This window comes from Lissotriton helveticus, chromosome 1_2 (genome assembly GCF_964261635.1).
Source record: "Lissotriton helveticus chromosome 1_2, aLisHel1.1, whole genome shotgun sequence".
Taxonomy (NCBI): Eukaryota; Metazoa; Chordata; class Amphibia; order Caudata; family Salamandridae; genus Lissotriton; species Lissotriton helveticus.
Window position 1 is genome coordinate 379400277 of NC_136058.1, and position 24595 is coordinate 379424871.

The window sequence follows — 24595 nt, forward strand, 5'->3', positions numbered from 1 at the left end:
GGAACATCAATAACTACTGGAACAGAGGGTGGGATAACCGTCCCTGGCCACCGAGAAGAGAAAACTCACACTTTGATCATTGGAGGGGGGCCCCCACAAGGAATAGGTACGACTGTCTGGACATGGTCGATTGACCAATATTGGTAACAAAATACAAAAGAAGTAATTCGGGCATCCCAATTAAGTCTAGTAAAAATGAACATCAGATTACCACTGCTAATATCCGCCCACTAGGGACCACACCGGTTCTCACGACAGGGGAAACAACGTGTGCTCCCGTAATCCCGTTGAACACCACAAAAATCCATAGGGAATTAGAACTTAATAGAGAGAGTGCGGAGAGGTTAGTCCCTCAGACACTGGCATTAGAAACCACCAGACATAAATTCAATCTAAAAATAACCTCCTGGAACATCGCAGGGCTGAATAACAAAGTAAAGGCCCAGTCATTCCTATCTTTTATGGAAAAACATGATATAATATGTTTACAGGAATGCTGGGACAAGGAGGAGACCCATATTGAGGGCTTTAGCACCTTTTACACCCCGGCGATACAGGGGAATCGAGGCAGAGGGTCGGGGGGTTTGTGTATTTATGCCTCTAACCTGTGTAATGCAAAATTGATTACATATACTGCAAGCGGCCCTAAAGTAGAGGTGGCCAGTTCTTTGCAAGGACTTATGGTCAAAGCAAAGGGGTGGTCTCTTTTTGTGGTTAACATCTATATTAATCTACCTAAAGTAGATCCCAAAGCCTTAATAGCGGAGCTCACGAAAATGCTCACGAGAGGTGGTCAGGATGCAGATTGTATCCTACTACTAGGTGACTATAATTGCCATCTATGTCCTTATAGTGCCACAAAAAATTGCGGCATTCATAACTTAAGAGGGGACCCCACTACACATTTTGAACATTCCACTACGGGGAACATGCTAAACCAACTGATGCATGATTGGGACATGGGGTTTGCCAACGAACTATGCGAACCCTCTGTAGCTTTCCAGACAACCTTTTTTGGGCGAGGGTCAGGCACAACAATTGATTACATCTTAGTGTCCAATAGGAATCAGGGCTGCCTGGAAGGGTTTAATACGGAAGATCTGGCATTAAGCGATCACTTTCCTATTAGCACTTCCATTTCTGTTGGGAAGAGGGAGAGCTTTGTGTCAAACATACCTAGTATTCTTCATGGACACGCAGTGTCGCTGGCAAGAAAGAACGGATATGCCATAAAATGGGCAAAAATTAATGCTACAACTTTCTTGGAGGCGCTAGTCCAGAAAGAATTGAAGCAATTTATGACATGCCTAGAACCTAACACCAACCCCCAGTCAATTGTAGAGGCCTATGGAAAAATAACTGTCACCATAAATGACAAGTTAACAAAAAAGCTAAAGATAGGGACAGCAAAGAGAGTACATGGCTGGTTTAACTCTGCCTGCTCCAAAGCACACAAAGACCTCTTACAGGCCTTAAAGACAGTCCCTAAAGACACTAGCCTAATTAAGGAGGCCAGGCGAGTTTACAAACAGACCCTAGCCGATAGACAGAATGAATTGAAAGATCAGGCTTGGGAAGCTTTAGTAAAGGCAAGTAGCGCAAGGGACAATATTTCTTTCTGGAAGGAAATCAATGCCCCCTTCTTCTCTACGGATACTAAGGCTGACTCAATGGAGATAGCCATAACGGAAGATGTTTGGGTGGATTACTTTACCGGCCTATATAAAAAAGATCTAACAATTTCTATGCTAGAATACGATCCGAAAAATAGGCAAGGTGAACAGCCAGCGATGAAAGATAGTTTCCCTCTAAATATAGTTATTACCCCTTCAGAGGTCGAACTAGCAATCTCCCAGAGCGCAAATTTAAAAGCCCCCGGCCCGGATGGAGTCCCCATTGACTTATTTAAAGTCAATGTAGACCTCTGGGCTCCTCTTCTAGCAAATGTCATAAATGCGTATAGCAAAAAGGGCTTCCCCGACACATGGCATGAAGCCATAGTGATTCCAATATTTAAAAAGGGGGATAGACAGGACCCAAAATGCTACCGCCCTATTTCTTTGCTAGACACATTGATGAAAGTGGCAGGGAGGGTACTGCTAACCAAATTGCAATCCTGGTCTAAGAGTAAAGGGATCCTGTCAAAACTACAGTATGGTTTTAAAACTGGCGTAGGCACTGTAGAGCAGGGTTTAAATCTGGCCCTTATAATAAATAAGTATATTGGAAGGGAAAAAGGGAATTTGTTCCTGACATTCGTCGATTTAACCTCGGCTTTTGACTGTTTAGACCATAGTCTACTTTGGAAGGCCCTGGTTGGATTGGGGATGGATAGAAACATTTTACACTTTATACAAGAATTGTATAGAGATGCAGGTGCTACGGTCAGATATGGCAAAAACGGTGAGCGAACTAAAAAATTTCCCATAACAAAGGGTGTTAGACAGGGCTGCATCCTTGCGCCATTCCTTTTTAATTTATATATAAACGAGATAGCAGACTTTTTAAAAGATTTGGAAGTGGATTACCCCAAAATAAATGGCGCCTCAGTACCACTTTTACTATATGCTGACGATGCCGTCATCATGGTTCGCACGCAGCTGGGTCTACAGAAAGCACTAGCAGGTTTCTCATCTTTCATGAACAAGAGAGGCTTAAAAATAAACGAAGGTAAAACTTTTACAATGTCATGTACATTGAGGAAAAATATACCAGATTGCAAAACCTTCGTTAATAACACCAAGATAGCCATGACTAAAACCTTTTCTTATTTGGGCATTATATTTAACAATAAGGGCACATGGTCAACAGCAATAACCTCCAGGAACCTGGCCTTCTCTCGCACGATAGGTGCTCTTAAACAATTTGCCAAGAGATTGGGCAGGAAACCTGTAGATATATTGCTCAAGATCTATGCAGCCAAATGTGTGTCCACTGCTGTATATGGGGCAGGCATCTGGGGTTTAGCAGATAGCACACAAATTCAAATAGTGGAAAACGCCTTTTTGAGGTACTTACTGTCAGTCCCACGTTCCACGTCTACTACTGTTTGCCACAACGAACTGGATCGAGTCCATATCATCGACTTGATAAAGATTGCGCCAGTGATGTTGTGGTTTAAGATCTGGACGTGTGATGATACTGGCTTTAATAGGGAAGTAATCCAGGACTGCTTAAACCATTCTGCGTCCAGTAAGCAGCCATGGTTAGCCTATGTAAAAAAGTTTTTGTATTCCATTGGCAAACCAGATCTCTATCTAAACCCCACATCATGCTCACAAATAGTAAAAAAAGCTTTGAAAGTGGCATGCCTTGACTTATTGGAGGAACGGAGATGGTACCTAGATGGGCACAAGTCCACCATAGTAGCCCATCGTAACATCCTACATGGCACAGGCCTACATGCCTATTTAGCTCCTAATTATTCGTGTTATCACAGAATGCTCTTGACTCGAATGAGAACGGACTCATTTTACAGGCTAATATCATTCCCTGTCCCGAATGACTGGTCTAGCAATTTGGAGAAATGTCCGTGTGATGACCTATCCAAACAGTCAAACTTGCATTGCATTTTCTTTTGTAAGTACTATCAGTGGGGGAGGAAAAGATACCTGTTACCGCTACTAAAGTCATGGGGTGTGAGAACCTGTAAAACAGCACTGGTTAGACTTTACATGATGCAAGATGAATGTACCATAGTGACAGCGATAACATTTTTGGCTTTTATTGTAAAGTGCAGAGGGACCATGGGAAATGATTAGGACTCCGGGGATATATAAAAAAAAATGAAAAATCGTATTATTGTGTACCTTATAACACCAGATAGTACGTGGACAGCAGTAGACTGTATGATTCCAAGAGCCTTTTAATGAATGCAAAATGAATTTTATAAATTTCATATGTACTATAATGAATTTTTACTTGTTCTGTTTTTAGGATATGTATTTTTTATAGGAAGTTTTTTAATGAGAAAAGCTTTTAGTCTGCTTACGTTTGTACTTGTACTTGTATGCTTTTATGGTTTTTTGTCAAAATACCGAATAAAGCTACTTTTGAATTGAATTGAAAAAGTAAACTCCCTTAGTGGCAGTGTACCGCATCTGAATTGGTGGAATAGTTTGCGGTCCATGGGCTTAGTTATGACATCCCAGTATTTTTCAAGATTGGGGACATCTTTAATGACCAAAAATGAGCTAGTAAGATTATTAGGGCCCAATCTCGAATGTCTATTTTCCTGGAATGGTGCAGCATTGAACGCATGGACCTAGGAAACTGGGCAGGGCTGCTTCCACCAAACCATACACTAACTTGACGTCAGCTCCCCTAGAAGGGCTTTAGTGGCCATCACCCAGATGTCAAGACCTTGTTTCGAACCAGAATCACCTCAGGCCCTTACCAACCACCATTCAAGTGCTATCATCCACCAGCCAGGCCTCACCAACCTGGTTAGCAGTCTGCACCCCAGGGCAACTAATATATGGTATACTTGCAGCCAATCACATGCTGTTTCGAGCTATTATAGGGGTATACTTGCAGCCTGTCACAGGCTGGCTCGTGCTATTATAGGGGTATACTTGCAGCCAATCACAGGCTGGCTCGAGCTATTATAGGGGTATACTTGCAGCCAATCACAGACTGGCTCGAAACTTGAGCCTGTTGCCGCTGCAGCCTTTAGCAGCAGCCATGATCTGGGCCAATCAGAGCCCGCGCCGCCCCGGGGCGCATTTAAATGCAAACACAGGGAGAATTGCTTGTTATTCCCCACTGCACATTGAACCCGTCGGTGTCTGAGACCCCTTCACGGATCACGGGGATAGAAGGCGGCTTCATCTTAGCTGAAGGTGAGTGCCGCTCCTTCAACAACCATCGGTCGAGGGCGTGGCCAGAGCTGCCGACTTAGGAGTTTTTGTTGTTGTTGCAGTATTGTATAGCACGAATTCGACCCGAAGGTCTTGAAGCGCTTCACATGAGCATTAGTTCCGTTACAGAAGGAGACATTTTTTGGTGGGGAACCCGGCTGGAGTCTCTGCGTCGGCTCATCCTGTGAGTCTGGGCAAATCACGTAATCTTCTACAAACCCAATAACACATGCATGTGTGATGTAATCGGTTCACATATAAATAGCTCCCATATCTTCGGGTCGAGGTCGTGCTATATAAAAGCTGTAAAAACTAACAGCTGAGTGATGCGGTGCGCGAGATGGACTTTTATGATTTACCACACCCAATATGGCCGATTCCTGTAGGGAGAGCGGCAGCGAGATAAACTAGAGCGCTGACCGAGCTTTGGGAATGTGCCTGTTGTGGGCGCCATGCTGTTGGATAAACCACTATTACTTGTGATATTTCATCTTCTTACTCTGCAACCTGCTGTCTTAGGCACAAGTGTGGCCTTCGGTGGTGATACAATGTGTGCAAGTAGGGAATACTTAAGACGTGCACTTCCATTTGTTAGCCATTCCTCTTGCAGGGCTAGGAATAGTGTTTTCAGTCGGTTATGTTTGTAACTGGTACCTGGCTGGTCCATTCTGCTTTAAAACAGTTACCCAATTTTGCTTCTTGTTTACGTTATAAAAGAGTTTGTTAAAATGAAGAAAGGGCGGTGGCTTTGAGAAGATGTTCACTGTTTGTTTTATTGAGGATACTTTGCTTTACTGAGCAATTACATTTCAGTGTTGCATGATGAACATGCTTTGTGTTTGCCACATCTTCACCTACCTGTTTTTAAAAGAAATGCCTTGGTGTGTCCTTAAAATGCTGGTTGATGAGTCACTGGCTTCGTTAGTTAGTAAAACTACCTGACAGTTAAAAGAACTAGTCCAGTGCAGCTCTGTGTTGCATTTATTATAGTTTCTGTATATTTTTGCAACCAGTGCCTTATTTAACACTTCATAACTAGCATTATTGTATTACAGAAACCCGACCGTTCTTGATGCTAACATGGGGCATGTGCCTCTTTTGAACCACACAGACGGCAATGATACGGCTGCTTGTGGTGAACAAGGCGCCTTTGTGCATTGACCCCTCCTATGGAGTGTCAAACTCCTCCGACAAGAGAGCTATTTCAATGCTGAGAACCAGATAGATTCTTTGGACGCCTCTTCAGTTTGCAAGATAAGAAACCTACCAGTTCTTCAGATATCTCCTGATACTGGTCCTGGACAGTGATAAGGGCAAAGCCTTGATAAAACTCATTTTGTCCACTGGTAAAATTGATTTCAACATTCACTAAGCCAAAGAAACTCAAGAAATGCATAGATAACTTAGTTGTGTGGCTCTATGTGTAACTGACCTATTTTATTGTAATTGCATTTATATATCGCTTACTACCCCATACGAGGCGTCAAAGCGCTTTTTCGGTGAGTAGCACGCTACTCCGGAACCCATAAAGGATTAGTGTTGAGTTAGTATAGAGAAATATGAAAGTAATTTGAGTGGCGGATAGGTTAGTCAGTTGTTTGGATTCAGAAGGATAGCGGAAGGATAAAAGAGGGAAACAAGGTTTGTATTTATATAGCACTTGTCACCCCTTATGGGGTGTTGAAGCGCTTTTTTGGCGAGAAGCACGCTACTCCGGAACCCATAGAGGATTGACATATGTTACCTGCCAGACATAATGAGGTAAAATAAGTTGCACAGTCAGATCATTAGTGACCTTGGACTGTATTTGACATGTATTTTAGATATAGCGCTTGGCAGAGTGTTGGCTTCTTTACTGAATGGGAGTACCCAAAAGTGACGGAGTGCTGGAGTGGCCATATTAGTGTGGTCATGAAAAGTCATAGGAAAGTAGAATTGTCTGCTGCTGTATATGATTGTAGGTTCTCTAATTCTGACAACAGTTTTCGAGGTCCTGCTACAGCAGATGACTTTGGCCCTTGGGAACCTCTGCTTATACGAGTTTATTATTTGTCTGTTTGAAGGCCTGCTGAGTGCACGCATTTTCTAAGCTACACAATAAGGAGCGCGTTCTTCCCAGCATGCAGCGTTTTCCCAGTGTGTCCATAGGCGCATAGTGCAAGCATCGTCGTCTTCGCTGGCTGTCACATTCCTTCTGGCAGTGGTGTGTTTTGGATTCCGAGGCTGTAGCCTCATTACTCCACAGTAATTTTGAATTTTTAAGTCGCCGTTTTGTGCACTTATTGGTCTGTGACACTTTTGTCACTGGTGAAGATGGTTCACACGGTCAGCGCTGTGATGAGTACGTAATGCATGCAGGTCAGTGTGAGTAGTTTATAGTTGCAGAGAGCACACAATTGTTTGTCACAGCCCATTTCCTAGCAATTATAAGAAGCAGGAAGGAGAGCTTTCTGTTGTCTGAGCAGAGTAGCTGTGTCTACCACAATGAAATCTGTCATGAAGTGTACAGAGAAGGTGCATGAGATAGAGGGGGTGGAGTGGAAACTTCAGAAATCCATTGTAAGGCTGACATTTAAAAGATGATTCAGTTGACAGTCACTGCCACATTGAAGGAAAGAAATAGGCCTCCTTCTCTGAAAAACCCACGGACGGAGGGGGCTACTGATGATCAGGAGGGAAAGAAGGAAGAAATAAGGGAGTAGGTTGGTGCAAGAACCAAAGCTGAAAGAGATCATCCAACACAAGACTCAATTTGTCATTTCTATAGTTGTCACAACTAGTTGAGCCCGAGGACATCTTAAGCCTGAACCAGATAATATGCCCCTTCATGCGTCTACTAAAAGGGTAATGGAGCATAGTGGAAGGAGATTAACAAGACTTCTTTTTCATGGTTTCTCCCATGCAGACTTCCCACACAAAATTTTGAAGACTAGTTTCCGTCAGTAGTGAGGTGGATTCACTGATGAAGATTCTTGTGTGTCATGGCACCTTAATCTCGAAAGAGGGGAGTCCGTCGGATCCTGTGGATAAGGGGGTTGAGAAGGCTGTGAAACGCTTATTTGTTGCTTCCAATTTTTCTATTAGAGCAGCAGCATATTCGTCCTATCCTATCCAGTTGAGAACAAGATTTTCATGAATTGGCAAATCTCATGAAACAGGGTGCTACTTTGAAAGGCGCTTGTGCTAATGGAGCAGCCTGTGTGCCTTTATTGAAATTTCCTATGATGCCTTGAGTGCAGCTACGGCTAGTTCCTCCATAGCAGCAAGAAAAAAAGATGTGGCTCAGATGCTGACATGGCGAACGTGTCACAAAAGGCGCTATTAATAAAAAACATTTTCAGGATCTAAATTGTTTGGACATCAGCTGGTGGAAGCTAGAGGGATATTTTATGCCTCAGGAAGAGCATTTGGTCTATCCTTTAAGGGAAGAGTGAGTCAGCCCATGTGGGGAAGAGGATCTGAACATAAGTGTCTTACCAGTGGGTGGTCAGATCTCTTTATTTTCTGGATGTCTGTAGGAACTCCACCCCATATTAATGGGTACGAAAGATATATGTTTCAAATAAAAAAAAAAATCCCCAGCCTCCAACTCCATTGTCATCAAACGTGGAGAAAAAGCCTTGAGAGATGGTATCCTAAAGTTGTTAATGTAAGGGCTTATTGCACTGGTTTTGACACGAAAGATAATAAAAATCTAATCTATTGTTGTAACTTGATGTCCTGTTTCTGTCCTGTCTTGTGACTTTCTTATTCTGGTGTTTGCTGCAGTTAAATGCTGTACACATTGCGCCAGATGTATGAAGATACCATTTTGTGATTTCATAATTGCGAATCACAAGGATTCACAATTAGGATATTGCAAAATGGCATGTATGAAGGTGTGTAGTACACTTTCTGCGAATCATAGGGGGTTGCAAATTACCTACCTCATGAATATTAATGAGGTAGGTCGCAATTTGTAACCCACTAGGAATCGCAAAAATCACTGGGATGGTGGCCTGCAATCGGCAGACCACCATGTGTGTGATTTCTCTTAAATAAAGCAATTTTTTTTTGTAAAGCAGCCTGTTTTCCTTAAAGGAAAATGAGAGGCTTTACAAAGAGAAAAATGAAAAGATTTCTTTTCATTTTATAAGAGCAGACAGTGGACTGTGGAACCAGTGCCTGCTCTTAAAAATGCTTTTACAAACATTCACAAAGGGGGGAAGAGACCCCTTCCCATTTGCAAATGGGTTACCACCTACTTGAAGTAGGTCGTAAAATGCTAATGTTTTGCGACCGCCCCTAAACACTCCCCTTCCTAATACCAAATCGCAAATCCATTTTGCAGTTCGGTAACAGGTTACCGAATTGCAAAATTGGGTTTCCTACATTGGAAAAGCATAATTTGCATTTGCAACCGGCAGATTCTGTGAATCTGCCCATTTTCGAACTGAAAAGGGCTTGATACATCTGCCCCATTGATCCTTTGCTAAGCCTTACTGCTCACAGCCATAGCTACCCAGGGTTGAGATTAAGGTTAAGAAAACATACCTGACTGGACACAAGACTGTATTTGCGAATGTACTGCACGGTAATGTCTCCCATCCATACCATAGAGTACACCCAAATTGTCACAATGTGTCACTACACTCTAATTTTGAAAAAGTTGAGTACATTACCACAATTTCTCAACAGTTTGATTGATGAATTGAAGAACCCATCCAAAAATCTGCATATTGAGAGGGAATTTCTAAAGGGTTTCCATTCTGTTCCCAATCACGCATCTCCATTGAGCACCTCTGACTGCATCTCACTATGTATGGAAAACTGTCGTATGCGGACGCATTTCTGAATTGCATTTCTCTAATCTCTTCCTTGAAACCAGACTGTGTGGAGGAGAAGAAATGTACATATTTACTGATGGAATAAAATAATTCCAACCAGAAGAAGTCCTTCCCTGTAACAAGTGGAATACAGCAACTTGCCACAGAAGCCCCATCTCATACATCGACAGAGAATACTCTCTCAGTTGCGGACTGATAAATACTCAGCGCATCAAGTGCAAATGATCAAACAGACCAACAAGAGAATGTAATACAAATGGAAATTAAACATCTCCCGTTGAGTAGGCTTGGCCAGGGCTTCATTAACAAAGGCCAGAATACATGACATAGAGAAATACTCAAAAATTGATTCATCAGTAGGACCTTGAGGACAGATGACAAACAGGCCATGCAAAAGATTGCACACAATTAGGAATCGTGATCTGAATTCAACCACATAAGTGGGTAAGGCCACCCAAAGAAAAGTGTTCCCAATATTCAAAGGCAACTCCCAGAGAGCAATGCCCTCTCTGCTGGGACCAACATCCTCCCGTATTCTTCCAGGAGCAAGGCACTTGGGAGGGGTTGAACCAGGGCCCAAGGAAGTCCTTGGTGTTGAGGGGTAGCCTTGTATTGTAGAGTTTTTTTATATAGCGCAAACTTGACCCGAATCAGGTATCAGAGCGCTTTACATAGCACCAGTTACGTTACATGAGGACGCACATTCATTTTCGTTAGGCACGGGGAGATGAAGTGATTTGCCCAGAATCACAGGATCACAATCAGCGTCATTGCCGAGACTCGAACCCAGTGCCCCAGATTCGAGGTCGACCGCCCTAGCCGTTAGGCCAACTCCTTCCCCCCTGAAGTCTATAAGGCACCACTGGTTTTGAACAAGGATGTTAAGGAAGGTTTGTTCATCTACCAAGACATCAAATTAACACATAATTGTCAAAATCTGGTTTTGCATCAATACCTGGTGGGCTCAGATCTGACTTCTCCCCAAGAATTGTGAAAGAAGACAGATAAGTGGGTCAGAACCAGGGTTAAGCAGAAAAATCAGAGCAATAGAGGTGACCAGAAAAACAAGATTCTTCAAAAACTCAAGGGAAGGGCGGGAACAAGGGTAAAGACCAAAAGGAGTCTTCTCAAGGGCTCCAAAAACCTGCATCGGGGGGGGGGAGGGGGAGGGGTCACAATCCAACAAAAAAAGGCAAAAAGAAACCTTGGTGTTACTTTTGTAAGGTGAAAACCAATTGTACAAAGGATGCTGATTGTCCAAAAGCCAAGGAAAGTACTACTGCTACCACTGCCCCTAAGGCATCTGCGCCCCCTATCACAGGTACAAGTGGTAGTACAGGGAACAAGGGAATAGTAAGGTTGACCTTGGGATCTGAGGTGGGTCTGGCTTAGTCAGAATTCCAGCTCAGGCTGTTCTAGTTTGTGATGGTGGCATAGATCATGCTACCTTACTTGTCGGCCCCAGTAATCTGGTAAAGTACAGAAAACAGCCATTGATCAATGGAACATAGGCCATGGCCTACAGGGACTCAGGGGCCAGTGTCACAATAGTGACAGAGAAATGTGTGTCTCCTGACCAAACCATACTTGAAGAAATGTACCAAGTGACCAATGCTAACAATGCCAGGACTGACCATTGCTTAGCCATTGTTAATTTTAGCTGGGGAGGGGTAACGGGACCTAAAAAGGTTGTGGTGTCTTCAGCGCTACCAGTAGATTGTTTTTTGGGCAATGATTTGGAAACTTCAGCCTGGGCTGAGGTTGAATTCAGGACTCACGCAGAAATATTGGGCATCTCTGCAGGTGTGTTTGCTGTGACCAGGCCCTGGATCCTGAAATAGTGGACCATGTGCTTTCCAAGAGAAAGAGCAGGAGGGGCAAGGCTGTGTCTTTTCCCCCAGACTCAGAGTGAGGATCAGCCTCTTGAGGGAGATGATCTTAGTACCACTGAGACAGTGACTACTGCCTGCTTGTAGCCAAGTTATGGTGAGAGTGATGACTCGAGACAGGTACTGTTGAATCACTTCATTCTAAGTTGTAATACAGACAAGTCCTCGTCAGCCACACCAAAAGCCCAACCGCTCTCACACCTTTGAATCTCCAGCCCTTCATGCCCCAGCTATAGAACTGTTCAATACATACATACATACATACAATACATGTTCGGCCTCCGAGGTGTAAAACCTGGCACTCCCAGGAGGATCCTGGAAGTTTACTCGATCGCGGTTTGCCCTCCAGGCGCAGGGCCTTCAGGTTTGTACCAGGCCGGGTGGGGACCCAATGCAGCCTGTGTAGTGCAATAAAAAAAAACAATCTATAGAACGTTTAGTTAAAATAATTCATTGCTTGTTCAGAAACCGTTATAGATGGCTTCTAAGCACTTGGCGGGCACAACAAGACGTGTACGAAGTGGAGAGACATCAACCCATGAGGCACATTGTGGGGTTAGGAGGGTACATTCTTGAACAGCCGCGTGCCAGTGGGTAGAAGCTGGGGCTTGTATGCTGTATAAGATTTGAAGAGGGTACTGCAAGTGTACAAAAGCAGTTGGCATGATTGTGGAACCATACACCAGTATAGGGGGACCCTCCCTCTCACGTGTCGTGTGCTGGTGACTTCTTAAGTTATCTGGCGGAGCAGGCAGTGGCCTAATAATCTCTTTTTGATTGCGTGGAGCGTTTCCTGACACGGTGGCTGGAGGGCTGGCTCCCTCCAGATGCTCTTTCTCGCTGCTTCGTGGTGGAGCGGGCCCACAGGGCTCTCATGCAGAAGCCTCCCCAAGGGGCTCACCCGCGGCCGATCATCGCCAAATTCTTGAATTATATGGACCTCAATACTATTCCGAAGCATGCCAGAGCCCAGAAATCCCTCACCTGTGACAACACGAATATCCATATTTTCCCGGACTACACGCGCCTAGTGCAGCAGCAGCGACAATCCTTCCTGGCGGCCAAAGCTCGCCTCCGGGATCTTAAGCTCCAGTATGCGCTGCTATATCCAGCCCGCCTGAGAGTAGTCTACCGATCTTGCATGCCGTTCTTGGATTCTCCTGAGGAAGTCTTTAAATGGACTGACGAGACTGTGAGGGTGCGAGTTCACCCGCCACCTGGCAGGGATTCAGACTCCTTGTCAAGTGAGGCGGCCCGGAGGGGCCCCCTTGGCCAGCGGGGAGGGAACAGGAGATCGAGAACCAGGCGTCGATCTCTGTCCGGCTCCGCTCTCCAGCAGAGGGGCTTGTCACCGGAGAAACAGGCTTCGGCGGACTGATTAGTGGGTCCAACAAGGACTGGGACTCTGGAGATTGTGTGTTGATGTCCAAATAGGCACATTTGTTGGACTGGGAACCCGGTCACGCAGTGGCTGGCGGCAAGGGGTAAGGCCCCAGGGTTAGGGGTGTCCAGTTGGGGATGCATTGGAAGGTATGGTTCCTGTCCCCGGTTGGGGACTTGGCTCCTATCCTACCGCGACAGATACTTCCATGTTCGTGAGGTATGGGGTGGGGGGGTAGAGGGGTTGTTGGGGGGGGGGGGTCCGTTTTATTTGTTTGATTGCGCATTCATGCTGGTTGCTTGTAACGTATGTACACTCTGGGGAGCATATGCACAGGCCATGAGGGCAAAGGTTTTTCGATATGTCTGGCACGGAGGTGGAAGGGCGGATAACCCCAGGTTCCCTGCACGTAGTCAGTTGGAATGTTCGTGGGGCACTGGATAAGGTAAAGCGAGGGGCCATTCTTCACTATTCCAAGAGAGCTGGGGCCGACATGCTCCTGCTCCAGAATACACACTTGCTGGGCACTAAAGCCCTATGCCTACAGCGGTATGGATACCACCACATGTTTCATTCAGGGTTCACATGGGGCTCGCGGGGTGTAGCGATATTGATCCACCGCAGGGTCCCCTATGCGCATGAGAAACTTTGGTCAGACACGCAGGGAAGGTATATCTTTATACAGGGCAGAATTGGGGGGGAAGTTTTGGCGCTTGGTATCGTGTATGCTCCACCGTCACTACGGTAGATAGATAATTATCGCGCAGTTAATGTGGGGTCAGTCGAATCTCCAGCGGTACTTTGGGAGGCATTTAAACCCATGTTACGAGGAGTAGATATTTCTTGGTGTGTGGCTGCGCGAAGGGAGCGGCAGCAGGACTTTGTGCGTCGGGAGGCAGACATTGAGGCGCTGGAACGTAGGGGTCGGGAGGCGGATGGAGGCTCGGCTAGAAGGCAGCTAGTGTTGGCTCAGCAACAATATACAGCAATACTGATGGATGAGGCTCGCCAGACTTGGCTTGCAACGCGTAGTATGGTCTATCAATGGGGGGATAAGTCAAGCAAGATGCTCCACCACCTGTGCCAGGGTACCCTGCATGCCTAGCCGCTGCCGGGGGTCCAGGACCCGGCGGGGGCGCCGATTCTTGAGCCCCCAGCTATTGCAGAGAGCTTTGCTGCATATTATGAGGACCTGTACGCGCCAAAAGAATGTCTCGCGGCTGAGGTTATTACGAAATTCATTGATGACCTTCCTCCCAAGACCGTCTCTAATGAGGTGCGGGAGCAATTGGATAGGCCCCTGTTGGACGATGAGTTGGGTGCGGCCCTGGGGAGTTGAATCCCCGGAAGGCTCCGGGTCCAAATGGTTTCCCCAGTGAGTCTTTTAAACGTTTTTTTGTGCAGCTGGCCCCACACTTTCGTCCAGTGGTGGAGGAGGCGCGGGAGAGCGGCTTGCTTCCCCCAGACTGGAGACACGCGGAAGTGGTAGTGTTCCTCAAGCCGGGCAGACCTCCGGAGCAGCATACATCATACAGCATTGATGCACCCGGATCAGGCCGGGTTTATGCCTCAGAGGGCGATTCGCCATAATATTAGGCGCACGCACGTTGCTGTATCGGCCTGTGGGCGGCTTGGGGAGCTGGCAGCGACATGGATCGGGCCTTCGACTCTTTGACCGGATGTACCTGTTTGCTCTGTTGCGGAAACTTAACCTCGGCCACGCTGTCTGGCTTATCTGCAGCTGTTATATACTAACCTTACAGCGTCAGTGTGGGTAGGTGGGGGGATTTCTTGCTCCTTCTCGATCCAGCGGGGCACGCGCCAGGAATGCCCCCTCTCCCCTTACCTTTTTGCGCTCGCCATGGAGCCGCTGGCGGCCTGGGTGCGCATAGATGCCCAACTTCGGGGATTTAGATGGGCGCCGGGTCTCACAGATAAAATAGCACTCTACGCGGACGATGTCCTGCTCTTTCTTACTGATTTGGATAGGTCGGGCCACAGTTGATGCGCATCCTTCAGATTTTCGATGAGACCTCTGGGCTGTATATGAATCCTTGACGATCTACGGTAGGTCGGCCATCCTCAAGATGGTAGCGCTTCCCCATCTCCTTTATCAATTACAAAATCATCCCTACCAGATTCCACCCCGCTGGTTCCGGCAGGTAAATTCGGCATTGGGAGGGTTTTTGTAGGAGGGTGGCGCGGTTAGGGTGGCCCTACGCACTTGTTTTCTATCCACGTACACCGGTGGTCTTGCTACTTAAGATGTCCTCTCCTATTACCAGGCTGCACATTTGCTGGTCCTTAATGAGTGGTGGTACGGGGATATGGGGGACCCGGCCTATGCGGTTGAGCGGCAGCTAATGGGTAACAGATCTCTACACACACTACTATATTCCGCACCGCTTCGGAATCTTCTGCCCTCGGCCACACAGGTGGTGTTTCATGTCTGGAGACTGGCCCAGAGCAGGATGGGGTGGTGGAACGTCCTGACCCGGAAGACTTCTCTCTGGGGTAACGGGCATTTGCCCCAATTGGCAGCCTTGCAGGGCTTTCAGGGTTGGGACACCATAGGAATCTCGGCCCTAGAGGCCGTGATAACAGACCTGACTCTTAAATCATTCCAAGATCTGAGGGACGAATATGGGATGCCACGATCCCAGTTTTTCAGATATTTGCAGTTTCGACATGCGCTGGCACCTTGTCTGGAAGGCCTGGAGTCTCTCCCCGACTTCAGCCCAATTGAAGCGAAGGTCTTTATGGGGGAACTACCTGAACGTAAGATCTCTCGCATATACCAGACGTTGGTCATTCATTGTTCCACAAATCTGCAGCGGCTTAAGACAGCATGGGAAGAGGATGTGGGCGAACTGGAGGAAGAGGACTGGGCGGAGGCACTGGCAAGCCCGCAGGGGGCAGCAATAGCCACGCGCCTGCGACTGATACAATTCAAATACTTGCATCGTGTGTATTTTACTAGAGTGCGCTTGTGGAGGGCAGCAATGATAGTATCCCCTGAGTGTCTCCACTGTTGGTCAGAGGAGGGCGCTTTTCTGCACACAGTCTGGAGTTGCCTTGCATTACATCGATTTTGATGGGGGGTGTCCTCCTGACTGTCAGAGGTGTTGGGATGGGGGCTTCCATACACGCCGCGCTTGGCCCTGTTACATGTCATGGAGGGAGTTGGGGGCAATAGATACAAGCGACACCTCTTGTCGTTAGGTCTCACGTTGGCGAAGAGGGACATCGCCAGGGCTTGGAAGGCGCCCCGGGCCCCGTCACTGGCTGCCTGGAGGAATGGGATGGATTTTTGTATGGGACTTGAACAGCCGGTCTTCATTGCCAGGGGTTGCCCCCACAAGCATTATAGGATATGGCAAAGATGGGCAGACTATCCGCCGCCGGAGAGAGACATTCACTTGCTTGATTGATGGGAGTGTGGAGGCTGGGCTTTACAGGGTGGCTGATGGGTTTAGTGCATTGTTCCAGAGACGTAATATTTTTAGGTCTCGGCTAGAAGCGAGCGAAGCTCGCTCTCGCCAGAGACCTTATTGTTAACGGCTCAGCTTCCCAGGAGTACAGTCCTGGCCGCGCGCAAGGCGATTTGCGCCGGCCACGCGCGCGTGAACGCGCTGTCCTCCTCGGAAGCTGAGACGCTAGCAATACCTCCCGCTGCTTGCGCATGCGCCGTGCCCCATGGAAGGTTTCGGCTTTACGCATGCGCCGTGCCCCTTACTGCAGGACCGGCCGCGGCAGACTCGGGGCTGCGGCCGTCCACTTTAAGCACTTTAGGGGTTAAGAATCTTGTTGGCGCGGAGGGGGGTTCGATTTTACAGTGGTTGATTTGCCCTGGCCAATAGGACAGCAGTGGCGCGCTTGTTTATTTAATTACCTGGTGCAGCTCGTCACGGGGAGCCGCGCGGACCGGGAGCAGCTGCAGCGGATCGAGTCCGGTATTGTTTTCCCATTAGCGTTATGTGTTATTTTGCCCTGGCCATTAGGACAGCAGTGGTGCGCTTGTTAAATTAATTACCTGGTGCCGCTCATCATGGAGAGACGCTCAGACCGGGATCCGCTGCAGCGGATCGAGTCCGGTATCTCGGAGATGTCTGTCAGCGCGACACAGACAGGTAGAGATTAACCAGACTATCACTTCACCACCCCCTCCCCATCTCCCTGTGTTACACCATGCCTCCCCCCGGCACGTCTCTCTCTAATGCGGTGACTTCATTCATCTCTGAACTGAATCTGTTCACATTTGCAAATGAAGACGCCGTCATTTCGGTTTAATTTGAAATTACTGTGGCTAATCCGACGCCTGACACCCGACACTGTCATAGGCCCCATGATGGTCCTGCTTTCCTTCGCCTCCTCGGTACGTCAAGACTAGGCCCTGCCGCTTGTCATGAGCATGGTGCGTTTTAGGAGGGGGTGTGAAGGGGGTGTAAAGAGCGCACTTTGAGACTAGGCTCCCATGGTGGTAGGGTTCAAAGTGTCTTTCATTTCTGAGACCACCTCAGCTCTGTACCTCACAGCCTTACCCTTATAGAGATGAGGAAACGTTAAAACGGGGGTTACTGGCAGGAGGGACGAGGTTGGTATCGTTGAGGGCCTGTCAGCAGGGCAGAGTTGCCATTCTGGCATTTGGATGTAGGCTGCATGCAAGGGGCTGCTTTCAGGGCCAGGCAAAGGCTTGAAAGTGCTGAAACATAGTTTTCAATTTAGTGCTGTAATTTGCACTGAATGAACTTTTTTTTCCTTTGGTGGTGGTGGATGAGGTAGGGCAATCCTCATGGCCCAGCCAGGATGGACGACCTGGCTTTGCTCGCTGGTGAGCTGCAGTATGGGGCTGATTCGAACATGCTTGCCAGGGCTAGGAGGTTACTAGCCCTGTCCTGCTACTCTATGGGCCTGGATTATCTCAGTGTAATGAATGACAAGTGAACCACGTCGAGGCCCTCACGATCTTTTATGGTTCGTTGTATGTCACAATATTGCAGTCAAACTATAAACCTAAAGGTACATTGTGGCCATATAATAGCCAGCCATCAGTATGGTTGATTTTTGAGTGTGATATTTTAGTACAACACCTTGTGGTTAGGTGACTACTGTTGCGGACATTTCTTTTAATATTTTTCTCATTTCTGTTCGGCCGATTTCACTCTGGCCTTAAAACAATTGCCTATCTAACCGAACACTCTGGACACCTAACATTACATGCAAGGTAGCATTCCCTAAAGCATATGCCATGCATACTCATAAAAAGTAATGTCAAACAAAACATTACACACCCATCTGATTCTGGAGAATGGCACTTTTCTGACTAAGCAACTAATCTCACCAGAAAACCCACTGGTAAATGAGTTCCCCAGTCCCCTTTCTGCGTGAAAGGGATTGTGCTATGAAAGATTGAGCAGCACCAGCAGGGTGTATGTCTTCCCTATGCGCTATTAGTATTGTAAATAACAATGCCATGTATTTATGTTTTAAAACCCGAAATATAAATCGAAGGCATTGTAATTTACAATGCCAATAGCAAAAACTCGTGTGAATGCGAGACCTATTGCATTGCAAATGCTTGTATTTAAAAGGATTCACAGCTCGAGACGCACAACCACACACACACAGCCGCCACACACACACAGCCGCCACACACACACAGCCACACACACACACACAGCCACACACACACACACACAGCCAACCACATACACACAGCCAACCACACACACATACACACAGCCACACACAGCCACAGCCACACACACACAGCCACACACACACAGCCACACACACACAGCCACACACACACACAGCCACACACACACACAGCCACACACACACACAGCCACACACACACAGCCACACACACACAGCCACACACACACAGACAACCACACACACAGACAACCACACACACACACCACCACACACACAGACAACCACACACACAGACAACCACACACACACCACCACACACACACCACCACACACACACACACACAACCACACACACAACCACACTGTCAGTGCACACTTTCACCAGGCACAGGCACCATCAGTCATCAGTGCACGCTTTCACTGGGCACAAACACCACCAGCCGTTGGTGCACGCTTTTACCGGGCCCAAACACCACCAGCTGTCAGTGCACGCTTTCATCAGACACACACCACCAGCCGTCAGTGCACACTTTAACCAGGTACACACACCACCAACCGTCAGTACACGCTTCTACCAGGCACACACACCACCAGCCGGTAGTGCACACTTCCACCAGGCACACACACCACCAGCCATCAGTGCACAATTTCTACAGGCACACACACCACCAGCCATCAGTGCACACATCAATTGTTAACGCATCCACAAATAACTATTGTAACAATCGCAGTATGGCGCACTTTACTTTGAAACATATTCATCTAAAGCGCAGCATGCCACCACTGCTACAAAAATAAATACACATTTTTTTGGCCTACAATTTATAGACTTTTGGTGCAATTGGTGTTGCAATATTAAGCAATGCCAATAGCTCAAACTTAATTAACCCGAGACCTATTGCATTGTAAATGCTTGTTTCTTTGTGGCATGGGCGGAATCGGGGGGGGGGGGGTTTGTTCTATGATGGTTTTGTCACTTTATAAAAGTCAACGTCATTTGTGTGGTGTAATTGATGTGTGCAGCAGTCTCTGGGTTGCGGAGCTATTGCAGCTTATGTGAACCGTGACAAATAAAACTTGTTTAAAAAAAAAAAAGAATGTCTTTTTTCTGTCCTGAGGCCTGGGGTATTAACATTTCTAATGCATTAGATTAATGTGATAAAAGAAACATCAACAAGCATTGGAAATGCAATAGGTCTCGCAGTAGAAAAGTTGGAGCTATTGGTTTTGTAAATGACAATTTTTTTTAATGTGTTTGTCTTGAAAATAGCAAAATTAATAGCTTTGTCATTTACAATGCCAATACTGTAAACTTTTTCAAATGCGACACCTATAGCATTTGTAATGCAACATGTTTTGTATGTACGTGACTTAGATGTATTCATCTAACAAATACAAATGTCTTTTAATTTTTTTAAATAATACTGAAATAAAAGTTGTTGTAATTTATAATAGCAATAGCTTAAACTATTGTAAATAACTTTTGTGAAGAATATGTTCAGTGTATTTTATTGTGACAAATCCAAGAACAGAGGTGAAATATTAACATATTTTTGTGACATTTGTAATAAAGCTTGAAACATTGAGAGAACATATTTGAACCAGTTGTTGTTGAATGGTTGCACAGAGTGATGCTGCGAGGGTGATAGATAGGTAGAGTGAGGGCGATAGGTAGAGTGAGGGCGATAGGTAGAGTGAGGGCGATAGGTAGAGTGAGGGCAATAGGTAGAGTGAGGGCGATAGGTAGAGTGAGGGCGATAGGTAGAGTGAGGGCGATAGGTAGAGTGAGGGCGATAGGTAGAGTGAGGGCGATAGGTAGAGTGAGGGCGATAGATCGATAGATTGAGCGCACTGTTAACTGTATGTTGCTGAGAATCGGCCTGTGGGTTCACTGCTGAACTCTGAGCAGTATTTCAGTATAGGGTAAACAGCCTGCCTATAATTCCATCCACCTTCATTGAGAGCGGGTACTCAGGCATGAGGTTTGTGGCAACACAGATTACAATTCACCTAGATGTTACGGTAATTTGTATAGTGCATTAATCACACAAGAGGGTATCCATTCCTCCAGAATCAATGTCCTCCCACAAAACACTGCATCCAAGTCTCCTGTTCTTACGTTCACATTGTTGTGTTCTAAAAAGTATTCCTATAGGAGCTGCATCGTTTAATACAGAAAGCTCGGGGGTGGGGGACTGGGGTCATATCGTGAAATACAATGAAATGCCCTTTAGCTGGTTTTGGTAAAGCTGCTCTGCTGTTCCTGCATACATTATCTCTTAAAGCTGCGCTGCTGTTCATGCATACATTATATCTTAAAGTGTATGAGTTGTGGTATACGCTGTAGACAGTACAGATAGTTGTTTCTTAAAATGTACTGCAGATGATGCAGTTTTAGCAATCCCCGGTGCATGGACTAGTTCTGAGCCTGCACATTAACATAGGTCAAAACCACGAAGTTCAACTTTCATTTGTACTGCCTCCATGTCAAATGAAGCTTAAAATGTATACTGAAACAAGGCTTGACAACTGACATCCTCAGCTGTACAAAACAATACTGCATTTAATGGAAACATGTTGAGATGTGCTTGTTCTTTCCCCCAAGGTGGAAAACACATTATACCAATGCACACTGCACAGAATACAAGTGTTAAGTTCCTTGTACAACTGCCTGGCTGCAACATAATCCCACACTGCTTTAAAAAACCTACAAAAAAAACACTTCATTCTGATGGTGAATGGCTCATTCAAATGACCGAGGCACCCTGCAAGGGATGGATCGTCTTACTACTGTTGGCAGGGGGAGAAACAGAAAGGCATGGGGAAAAGCAGAAGGGCAAATGGAGTGAAAGAACGGCAGGGGAGAAATAGGAGCCTTATTAAAGACAGAAAGGCTAAGAAGAAACAGACGGGCAAGGAAAGTGACGATGGGGCATTGAGGAGACGGAAGGGTATGAGGAGAGAAGGGTATAGGAAAAACAGAATGTTGGGGGAAGAGACAGGTGAGGGGAGAATCATATGGTTGTTGAAAGAAACAGAAAGGAAGGAGGCAGTACAGAAAAAGAGAAGTAAGAAAAGGTCAGGGTATTCCTAGTTTTCATCCCATTCATAGGGGCTGCACGTAATTTTACTGTTTATGGGCGGGGTGGGCTCAGTGCGTGCACCAGAGCACACATGGCGGTGGTACGGCACAAGTGCTCCTATTCACAAGGGCTGTGCGTTATTTTACTGCTTATGGACGGAGCATGCTTGGTGCGTGCACCGGAGCACACGTGCTAATGTGTACATCGCTCACAAAATGGGTGACTGCTCCTGTTCACACACGCTGCATGTTATTTACTTCCTGCCAAAGCAGATGCGGGCAGGAAATGTGCAACTAGGTTCAAAAGGAACAGGGGAGTCATGGTGCTTAATTCCTGATAACCTGAAACACTCACTAAAATGCTTGTTACCGCTATTCCTGGAAAAATTAGTCTACATCATTGCTCAAAATATAGAACTGGCCATGACGTCCCCCTTCATCTGAAGGGACCTGTGCTTGCGTAGAACATACATTTCTGTCACACAATTTTTTTTTAATTGAGTTTATGCCGGACGCGTGCAATTCCTGATCTGACAGTGCCTCCGTTTTTAACGATGATGTTTGGGTACTGTCAGACCAGCACCTGGCCTTTCTATTCCGGTCTGAAAACAGGCATATAATCTCAGCTCACGTGTTTGGCTGTAGCTTTGTTTACACACGTCCTGGTGAGTGAGTGTGGAGTCTCACTGCCCTGCCTCGTGGAGTTCATTTTCTGCCTCTGCTCACTGATGTCTATCCCTAGTTGCCTGGTGCTTTCCGTGTGTAGCCATTTCCAGGGGCCTTCTTGCTTGCATACAAAACAAGATTGTAAAAAAATATCACATGGTTATTTTACGATGTTGCTGAGGGCGATTCCGGCAACACTTTGGTTTGGGTGAAATCATGGACAGGAGTAGGCACGCAACTGCCATGATTTTATGTAAAAAAAAAAAAAACAGCGAGTTGGAGCTGCGCAGAACAAAACGTGCAAGCCCCATAATTTAATGTAAAAATAAATAATAAACAAGTTAAGAGAGCTGCACACCCATCCAGCGAGTGGTGGGTGTGGCCCCATTGTGTAATTGAAAGCAAATATAGCGTGCTGCAAACACATCCCGCCAGGTACATAAAACCGAGCTGGCTGCATGAGCGAGGGGGTTGGAGAGGGGAAAAGCGAGAAAGGCTTCTGGCTATAGTGAGATTCAGGGCTGCACCGATTACGTTACACACAGGGCACAAGTCCTAACAAGGAAGCAAAGCAAACAGCCGGAGAAGAGAGAAAACGGCAGGAATCGAAGTAAAGAGGAGGATGCAAGGAGAGGTACAGAGGGAGTTAGCATAAAAGGAGACACGGCCGGCAGCCGTGAAACTGAAAGTACGGCCGGCCGGCCGTGAATAATTAGGGGATGAGCGCACGCTGAGAAGCTGCCTTTGATGTGGTAATGCGAGGCAGGCAGGCAGGCGGCTGGTGGCATTGTGCACGCGCTTTTTAGGGCTTGCGCTTGCGCAATGACCTAAAAAGCACATGCACCTCAAGAAATCGCCAGTGGAATCGTGCTTGGGTAAACGCTGTTTAAGCCCCTATAGAGCTTCGCCAGCTATGCGCATGCGCACATCAGGCGAGCCCTAATAAAAGCCAGTACCATTTACAATACAAAACTCACACTAGTTCAAATGCAATGCAATAGATTTTGCAATTACAACAAAGTGAGCTTTTGCCATTTTGCATTACACCATTTGATTAATGCTTCACAAAGGGAAAAGAAACAATAACATTTACAATGCCAATAGCTCAAAACAATGTTATTGCGAGACCTATTGCATTCTAAATGATTGTTAGGGTTGAGGATAAGAGACATGTAGGCCTCTGCAACGAAGGGTATCGACATCCTACTCTGTGCAAAGGAATTATATAATGCTATTAATATCAGGATTAAAAGTTTTAAAAATGTTTTGTAAAAGTCCCCAATAAAACTGCCTTTTACTGATTTTGAGGGTGTTCGTGAGCACCGCTATTCCAGCAATTGTAATGTGGGCCTTAAGATTGTTTTGTTCTGGTGTTAATCAGTGAGAGGTGCTGAGTCTAAGTAGACTCCTTAATCCGTATCGTCTGGAAAATCTGCTTCATACAGGAAGGTATAATAGTCAAAGAATGTGTTCACCTGATCTTTAGAAGCTATATGTATTTTATTTATTTTTATTTCATTTGAAAGGTTTTATATAGCGCTGGCTAGACCCGGAGGTATCCGAGCTCTTTACATGAGTATCAGACCATAGTTGCAGGTTACATCATTACAAAGTTTATACAGTTATTAGAGCATAGCTAAATAGTTACATGTTCGGTCGAGACAAACAATAAGGGCATATGCGTAAGGCAAAAAGTAGGCATCGGGAGCGATTCAGGGGGGAGGAGGTAGGAGCAGGGGAAGTATGACAGTGAATGAAGGAGAGAAAGAGGAGGGGGAGGGTGACAGACACAATATGAAAGAAGAGGGTGACGGTGGCACAAACCGATAGACGAGTAAAAGCTGCGTCCAAAGTCCAGTAACCTGTGATCCCATGGAAAGTGATATCATTCACCCAACTCAGATGCGAGAGGCTGCCTTACACAGTGGACTCTCTCAGAGGGGTCTCTGAGACTCCAAGGCCTACCTACTGGATCCTTCCTCAAAAAGGGGAGAGGGAGTGCTTTGGCAAGGGGCGCCATAACAGGCCTCAAAGGTGAGTGGCTCCCTAAGCGTTGTGGACTCTCAGAGGGATCACTGAGACTCCAGAGTATAAGTAGTTGGATCTTTCCCCAACAAGGGGAGAAGAAGTGCTTAGTTAACCCCTTCAGTGCTAATGACAAGGGTAACTCGTCATGGAGTTTCCATTGATTTCAATGGAAATTACATTGAAGCGGCGCGGGATCCTTAGCA

General features: G+C 46.3%; 1 protein-coding gene across 1 annotated transcript in view; it reads left to right on the forward strand.

The window, feature by feature from the left end:
* Window positions 1-4730: 4730 nt before the first annotated feature.
* LOC144804134 (uncharacterized) overlaps window positions 4731-24595 on the forward strand; it is a 123328-nt gene continuing 103463 nt past the window's right edge. Inside the window, exon 1 of the mRNA XM_078671899.1 lies at window positions 4731-4841. The gene's annotated coding sequence lies outside the window, so the exon portion shown is untranslated. The remainder of the gene's footprint in view (window positions 4842-24595) is intronic.